Consider the following 8296-nt stretch of genomic DNA (forward strand, 5'->3'; position numbering starts at 1 on the left):
TTACACAGACACCTTATTATATTCATAATACATATTTTGATAACACATAGACAATTCAAAAAATTAACATCAGGCTAATCCGACCACCCAGAGGTAATATCTATTAACATTTTGATGTATTTTTTAAAATAGAGTTATTTTTTAGAGCAGTTTTAGGTGCACAACGAAATTAAGTGTGAGATACAGAGATTTCCCATACACCCCCAGCCCCCCAACACACTCAGTTCCCCTCTTATCAACATCCCTCTTATCAACTGATGGGTTTAGTGCAATCCATGTCCATTATAAGGAACTATAACTAGTCCCACTCTGGTGGCACTTTGCTTACAATCAATGAATCTAGATTGACACATTATTACTCAGAGGCCACAGTTTACGTTACGTTCATTCTTGGTGTTCTATGAGTCTATGGGTTTGATAAACGTATAATGTCATGTATCCACCATCATAGTATCGTACAGAATAGTTTCACTGCCCTAAAATCCTCCATGCTCTGCTTATTTACCGCCCCCCCCCCAGCCCCTGGCAACCACTGATCTTTTCATCTTGATGTAGTTTTTAGTCTCTCTTCTATGTCTATGTGTATTTATTAATATTATCATAAAACTGGGCACATAGTATGCATTCAATTCTATTTTCTGTTTCATTTTCCTTTTAAACTTTCAAAACTTTACATTATGGAAATTCTCAAACATACATAAAGAGAGAAAACTATAATGAATCTCTACGTGCCCATCAGCTGGCTTCAATCATCATCAACATTTTGCCAATTGTGTTCCATCTGTCTCCCTCCACTGCCATTTTTATTCCTTTTCTTTTTTTCTTTCTTTCTTCCTTTTTCTTAAGTATCTTGAAACAAATCCAAAGCATCATGCCATTTCACTCACAATACTGCAGTATGTATGTATGTACGCAGACTGCCTTTTTCTTTTTCATCATGAATGTTTTCCATGTCATTTACTATGGTTTGAAACATTATTTTTAGCAACTGCCAAATATCGTCATTGTCTATGTGTATTACAAACCTTTGAGTGCATCTCTGATTATTTCCTTGGGATACATCTCTACAAGTAACTAACAGGATCAAAAGGTAATAATCCTAAAGACACAAGAAACAGCGTAATGGTTGTACCAATTGATGTTCCAAACAGTGGGATGTGAAAGGGCCTTTTTCCTTGAACCATCACTGATTCTGGGTGTTACCACTTGTATGGGTCGAGGTTCTATTGCAGATAAGAGAATCCATTCTAGCTGGAAGCAGAGGATTTGTTACCAGTTATTAAGAAATCATTAGAAGAATTGGAGGGCTGATTGGGCTCGCAGGAATGAATTACAGAACCACTTCACTTAACTGGCTCCCCAAGGGACCCGCCTCTGCCTGTGTCAGGAAGCTGCAAATTAGAAAGTTGTCCTCACAACCGCAGGCTCTAGGTTCACAGTCTTTGTCATGATTCATACTATCGAAATGGATGCTCTCAACCTCCATGAGACTGGGATTGGACCTTGGGATTCCTAAACAAATGCCATGGAAACTCCAAATGCCTCTATGGCTTGCTTGCTAGCAGAAGCAGCAGAATCATGGCTTGTGCCTCATGATACCAGTTTTTATTGTCCCAGTTTCATATGGGCATAGCAGGAGGAACCACAGAGAACGGTGTGATCACAAATTCCTAACTGGGCGGCTCATGAAGGGTAGTCACATCCCAGGTCTACAGCCTCTTTAGCCAAGATCAATCTTTGCCTTAACCAACTACAGAAGCAGTTGCTCTCCAGCTCATGACATATCTTTCCCCTCTTATAGGTCTCTTTGGCTAAACTACAATGGTCTGCCCTCCTGGAGAATCACTGGTTTGGACCTAACGTGCAGCATAACACTAATGTAAGTTATCAGCATTCTCCCTGTATCCTCTCGGTTTCCTGTGCCATTTGGGGACACACCAGCGCCCCATGTGCTTTTTCTTCCAACAGGCAGCACCTCCATCTCTTTGTCAAAGGGCTGCCGTCAGGCTGCTAGCACTGCTGTGCCTGTGGGCACAGAAGGCCATAAGTGCTTGGGGATTTAATTCCCACTCTTCTCCCCCAGCCCTTACCCAATCACTGAAGGGCATGGAGGTGTAACTAGTCGGCTTCCTTGCCCCCATTAGGACAGCATTAGCCTTGGCTGCAGTGTCCAGAGCTCCCCTGTGGGACTGAGCCAAAGTCACCCTCCACAGACTTTGCTGGATATCACTCACTGGGCTCATTCCCTTCCCGTCCCACTCCCCCACACCCTGCCTGCTTTTCCTGGGAGCAGTTCCTCATCAGTCACTCTTAACGTGAATTCTTGTCTCAGGGCCTGCTCCCAGGACCACCTATGCTATTAGAAGGTTGGGATAGGTTTCTTTCCTTCCTTCCTTCCTGCCTGCCTGCCTGCCTGCCTGCCTTCATTGAAATCCAAGGGTTAGGGGAGCACACAAAATAAAATTAGTTCCTTACCCTCAAGGAACTCACTGCAAGAAAGACAGGCATCTAAATATAATAAAACGTGACACAGTTTAATGGTTGAGGTCAATGAAAGGAAAGTCCCTTTTTCGAACTAGCTTAAGCCTCAACTGCAGCAACATTTTTCCATCCTGAAGGAAGCTGTTTAAGCACATCTTGAAACTCACAGTGCCACAGCTATTACTTAATCAGCACCCCACCTATAGTGGTCCTTACGCTTTCTCTCATTGAACTGCCCTCTCCTCTCTAAAAGTGGAAGTCTCAAGCAAGGACATGATGAGAGGATGGATATTAAATACCTGGTCATAGAAGAGTAGAGCGGAAGATGGCAGTTTAGGATAAACCCTAGCTCTAGCGTCCAGTTTTATACTGCACACTCCTGGCATGGTGCCTTTTTCAATGAACTATAGTTCAACAAAATATATAAATGAAAGCAATCCAAATCTTCATCAAATCTTTTGTGATAGTGCTCTAGTGGCATAGTGGGAAATACATTTCTTAATTCAAAGAAGAGATTTTCAAAATCTTTTTGGGCAGGTGGACTAGGCATGTAAGAAGAGGGTCAGGGAGAGGCAGTATTGATAAATCCATTACCTTTATTCCTACCATATGCATTTATATAAAACGATGTTTCTTCACTTTTAACAGTTGAACATGGGAGAAAAATACGTGCTGAGTTAAATGGTCCCACGCCCTAAGTGGAAAGCATAGTCTGTTGGGCAATGATTATCGGTTGGCAGCCCGATAGCAGAGAGGTAAATGCGTGGCTAGGAGGCAGGCAGAGATCTCTCTCCCTGTTACCAGCTATGTGTTTTAATGAACTTGCTTAGAACATGTTTAACCCTACTTTCACATCTGCAAAATGGGGATCATTATGGGTTGAATTGTGTCCTTTCAAAATTCCTATGTCAAAGTCGTAGCCCCCAGTACTTCAGAATGTGACCTTATTTGGGAACAGGGTTGTAAACGCCATGTGAAGATAAAGGGCGAGATCAGGATGATGCTTCCAAAAGCCAAGATACCACCTGGCCAACACCTTGATCTCACACCTCCAGCCTCCAGAACCATGAGACAGTGAATTTCCGTTGTTGAAGCTGCCCAGTCTAAGTACCCAGTGGTACCTTGTTACAGCAGCCCTTGCAAACTAATAGAGATTAAAATAGTCACCAGCCCCATATTACAAATAAGCAACGTAATCATTCTGGGGGTGGCAGCCGAAAAGAACTAACCTAAGCAACGTTGGAAAAGAATATTTTAACTATATACTCTAAGGCCAAGGACACAAATTGAGCACAAATATTAAAGTGGCTGCTTCCAGGGCTAGGTCTGGGAAAGTGCAAGATGTATGTGAAACAGAAAATAGGAACTGCACACACAAAAAATGATGGAATAAGTCAAAAGGTACAGGAGCCCATTTGAAGGAGCTCCAATGGTCAAATGTGGGAAAATTTGAGCAAGAAAGTAAATACTAAGAGTAATGGATTATAACCCACAGAACAAAATGAGAATCATGAATCCATAGTGATATAAGTGGATAATTAAATAAACAAATTCAGAGACGAGAAGAACAAGCTCTTCTTTCCAGCCAAATTCCAACTAGTAAATGGAAATAGGAAAATCACCATTTGGCCAACACTGTGGTAATAACTTTTTAGGTAAGAATCATGAATGGAAGTTAGAATAAGTGGCTATAAGATCCTGAGAAATGGGATATTGACTTAATCTCAATGATCTTCCCAAGGCCATGTATTAATTACAAAAGGGAAAAGTATTAACTATACAGTGAAGAAACCCGGCTGACATCACCTTAAGCAGGTGATCAAAGTGAACATCATCAGAAATGGGACAAACACTATGTGCCTCCTGATGTGACGCGCTGAGAAGGACACAGGTCGCTTCTGTGGTATTCTTAACGAAAGTGCATGACATGAATTTACAAGGTTGTCTGTTCGACTCCCGCAATGGATGGTGGGCTGTGCCTCCTGCAATTGGAAAACGGCAACCAGGCCTGGAGCTGAGCTGCGCCCTCCACAACTAAGACTGAAAGGACAACAACTTGACTTGGAAAAAAGTCCTGGAAGTGCACACTGTTCCACAATAAAGTCCTGTTCCCCTTCCCCCAATAAAATCTTTAAAAAAAGAAAGCTTCTGTACATGGTTCCTTCTGGATGTGCCAGATTCTAGAAGTACAGGCCTAGCCCACTGCAGCTCTCTTTGCTTTGCCATCACAGACTTCTCCAGGCAAGAGTCAGGCAGTAGATTCTGGACCCATCTAAACTCCAGGGGACACAGGTCAAGTTTTCCAGAACTCTCTCACCACCTTTGCTCCAGTCCATGTTAGCACTGGGCTATTGCAGCCTCCTGTGGCTTGAGGTAAGGGTAGGGAATAGCCCTCACTGCTAGGCCAACAACTCCTTTCAGAGAAACTTCTCATTTCCTCAATGACTCTCTTAGTTGCTTTTCTCTAGTCTGGAGATGCTATATAGCTCATAGGACTGGTTTAGCTACCTCCTAGTAAGTTATGCATGGATGGCCCGCTTCATCTGATTTGAGGTTGAACCCAGAGCCTGAGAAAATGGCTAAAATCCCAATTAACATCCTGTAATACCTGCAACTAGAAAAAGAGTCTCAAACATGTTTCAAATGAAAAAGAAATGGTGACATTCCCTACCAATCCTTTCCTTTGTTTTGTTTGAAGAGACTCAGTAGCACCCTTGTGAGAGATTCATGCAAACACTCCTGAAGACAAATGGAGGTGGTGAGCTGCCCACCTTTGATTAGAGACACTAGATGGTGAATTGCAATAAGGTTGACATAAAACAGTATCATATATAGGAAAGCCTCTTTGCAATCAAATAATTTACCTAAAAGAGGAGGTTCACCAGAGGATATTAAATATACCCAAATGGATTGGCAATCTTCTATTCTGAAGACAGATTAATCTTAACGACACTTTCCTTTCAACAGTCTTCAATAGCTGCTCATTGACTATAGGGACTGGATTTACATTTTCATTTTAAACAACTGAAAAATTGACAAAATATATGAAGTAACCATTTTCAAACATCACCACAAACAGCACAGGACCGTCATGCTTGAAAGAGATGAAACAAGTGATGGCCCAGCTGAGTACTTGGAGAAAGTTTCCAGGCCACAAAAAAGGGAGAGACAATGCCAGTGGAGCCCAGCGGTTTCCCTGGTTGAGGACACAGAATTGGGAGTTTGGAGAGGCCAAGGTGGCTAGTGTTTGCCAGGCAGAGGACGGGAGAGGAGAGAGCTAGAGAGAGAGAGAGAGAGAGGTATATGACACAAGATTAGCTATATATTGGTAATTGTTGAAGCTGGGTGATTGGGACATGGATGTTTTTCATAATATTCTTTCTATTTTTGTACATGTTTTGAAATTCCCATCACAAAATGTGTTAAAAAAAATGAACAAATAAATAAAACCTAGAATTTTAAAAATTATATATATAATTTTTCTATGGAATATAATGCAAAATGCACTCCTAGAAAGAATGCAGTAGGCCTTTATATTATAATATATCATGAAAAGATAGCTAAGCAACATGAAATGAGGAAAGGAAGTTGCAGAACAATTGCTACGGTCTGAATGTTTGTGTCCCCCCGAAATTCATATATTGAAATCCTAACCCCCCAGAGGTGATGGTATTAGTAGGTGGGGTTTTGGGAGGTGCTTAGGTCATGAGGGTGGAGCCCTGGTGAATGTGATTAGTGAGATTCCAGAGATCCCTAGTGCCTTCCACCATGAGGATACAACCAGAAATCTGAAACCTGGAAGACAGACCTCGCGGGACCAACCATGCTGGCACCCTAATCTTGGACTCTTAGCGTCCAGAACTGTGAGAAATAAATGTCTATTGTTTATGAGCTACCCAGTCTGTGGTATTTTGTTATAGCAGCCCAAACAGACTAAGACAGCGATGTATAAAACATGACCTTAGTTATGTAAACAATAAAAAGATGCATTTATATGTACATATATTTGTAAGTAAATACCTGTTTACTGTGTAAGTCTATTTCTTTGACTATATTTATGAAACTATATCCATAAGCATATACGTGCAAAGATACTGTATCAGTCTGCTTATATATGTACATATAGTCTAGAAGGATAATCACACAATTATTAACAGTGATTAACCCTAGGGGACAGAGATGGGGATATGGAACGAGGGGCATTCTTACTTTTTCACTTTGTGTAGGCCTAAATAATTTTTATTAAAAAGCTAATGAGTATTCATTACATTTGTAAATCTGAAGAATGCAGTGATTTTGTTTTAACCCCGTGATTCTGTGAGATCATATCTAGACTAGGTGCTTAATATATAAAAATAACAAATGTTACTTATATAACATGACACAGCTCCCATATGGTTTAGGCTCTATTCAGAGCTGCATTTGAATAACCATAGTCCAGAATCCAGAAAGGAATTACAAAGTAATTTCAATTTTTACTTGCATGGCCTCAAAGAACATTAACCCCTTCTCCTCCACTCTCCTGTAGCTCCTCTTGAGACTTTCTCTTTCTAAATCCTAGCCCTCCCTCAGCCAGTCCCCTTCCTTTTCTCGGTTCCTTTACAGAGATAGCCTTCCAAGTCTCAGGATTTTCTCTAGCAATTGGTCATACTCTGTATCTCAAAAGATCCAAGAACAAAGCTGGTGAAGACTCTTCTTCATTTGGGGGAAACACCTTGGCCCCATTCATGTATTGGTTGCTTGATTTCTCCAAATTTAGGGCTTTGATTCTATTAATTAACAATTGGTTCCTGTGTTTTATAGTTTATCTTTCCAACGAGAATGTATTTGGAGAAGAGGGGGGAGGGACACCATTGTCCCCATTCTTATTCTCCACAGCACTTACGAAATTATTGTGTGATCTGTTGATGTAAAAATAGTAATTAGAAGGATTCTCAAAACTCACCAGTGCCCAAAGGCTGTGGGGTGCTTCGTTTGTCAAGGTAAATCTTGTTTAGAATGCTAGTTTCCAGGCTCATGCCCAAAGAGTCTAATTAAGGTTTACGCATCTCTCACAAGTCATACGCTTTCTTTACAGGTCAGAACAGTCTTAGGAATGTTAAAGATTAAGAACTGCATTGCCTCAGAGAGTGGAGCCACACACAACCCTCTGAGCTTTCAGAAGGATGTCAGAAATGGGCTTCATTACTTCATCCCTTTGGGCACCGCACTTCTTCCCTCGGCCGTTTCCCAGTCTGCAAAGTGGGGACAGTCACATCTGCCTCACAGGACCTCACGTGGATACACATTGTGCATACATAGCCCTTTAAGGACCTTTTCTGTCTGGAGAAATCACGAGGCCTGGTTCCTGCCCTGCTCTTATGGAAGAGTCTCAGTCCCCTTTCGGCCCCCAAACGACATAAAGGCCGACTTCAACTTCGGAGATGACTCCTCAGAGAAAAAAACAAACAAAAGAAAAAACAGTAAGTCCGGCCAGCGGCTACATCTTTTCTTCCCAACAAAGAATTATCCGTAGTCATCTGTCTATGGCACCTGAAACTTTTAACTTTGGGGAACAATGAACTCTGCGCGCAGGCCTTTAGGCAAGTCAGAAATCCTGAAGTGGTTATGCCTGTTTGGAGGCCTGCGGGGCATGAGGGGATGGAGAAAGGTGAATCAAGCTCCCTTCTGGCTTAAAACTGGCTCGCCCTGCATTCCTAACACAGTTAAGGGATGTCGTCGCCATTTTGCAGGGTGGGCTGCGCAGGCTGTTGGCGCAAGGCCCGCGCGCCTGAGCGGGAGAGAACAGGGAACGCTTGAATGATGGGGTGGGGGC

The sequence above is a fragment of the Rhinolophus sinicus genome, linkage group LG10 (genome assembly GCF_036562045.2).
Source record: "Rhinolophus sinicus isolate RSC01 linkage group LG10, ASM3656204v1, whole genome shotgun sequence".
Classification (NCBI taxonomy): domain Eukaryota; kingdom Metazoa; phylum Chordata; class Mammalia; order Chiroptera; family Rhinolophidae; genus Rhinolophus; species Rhinolophus sinicus.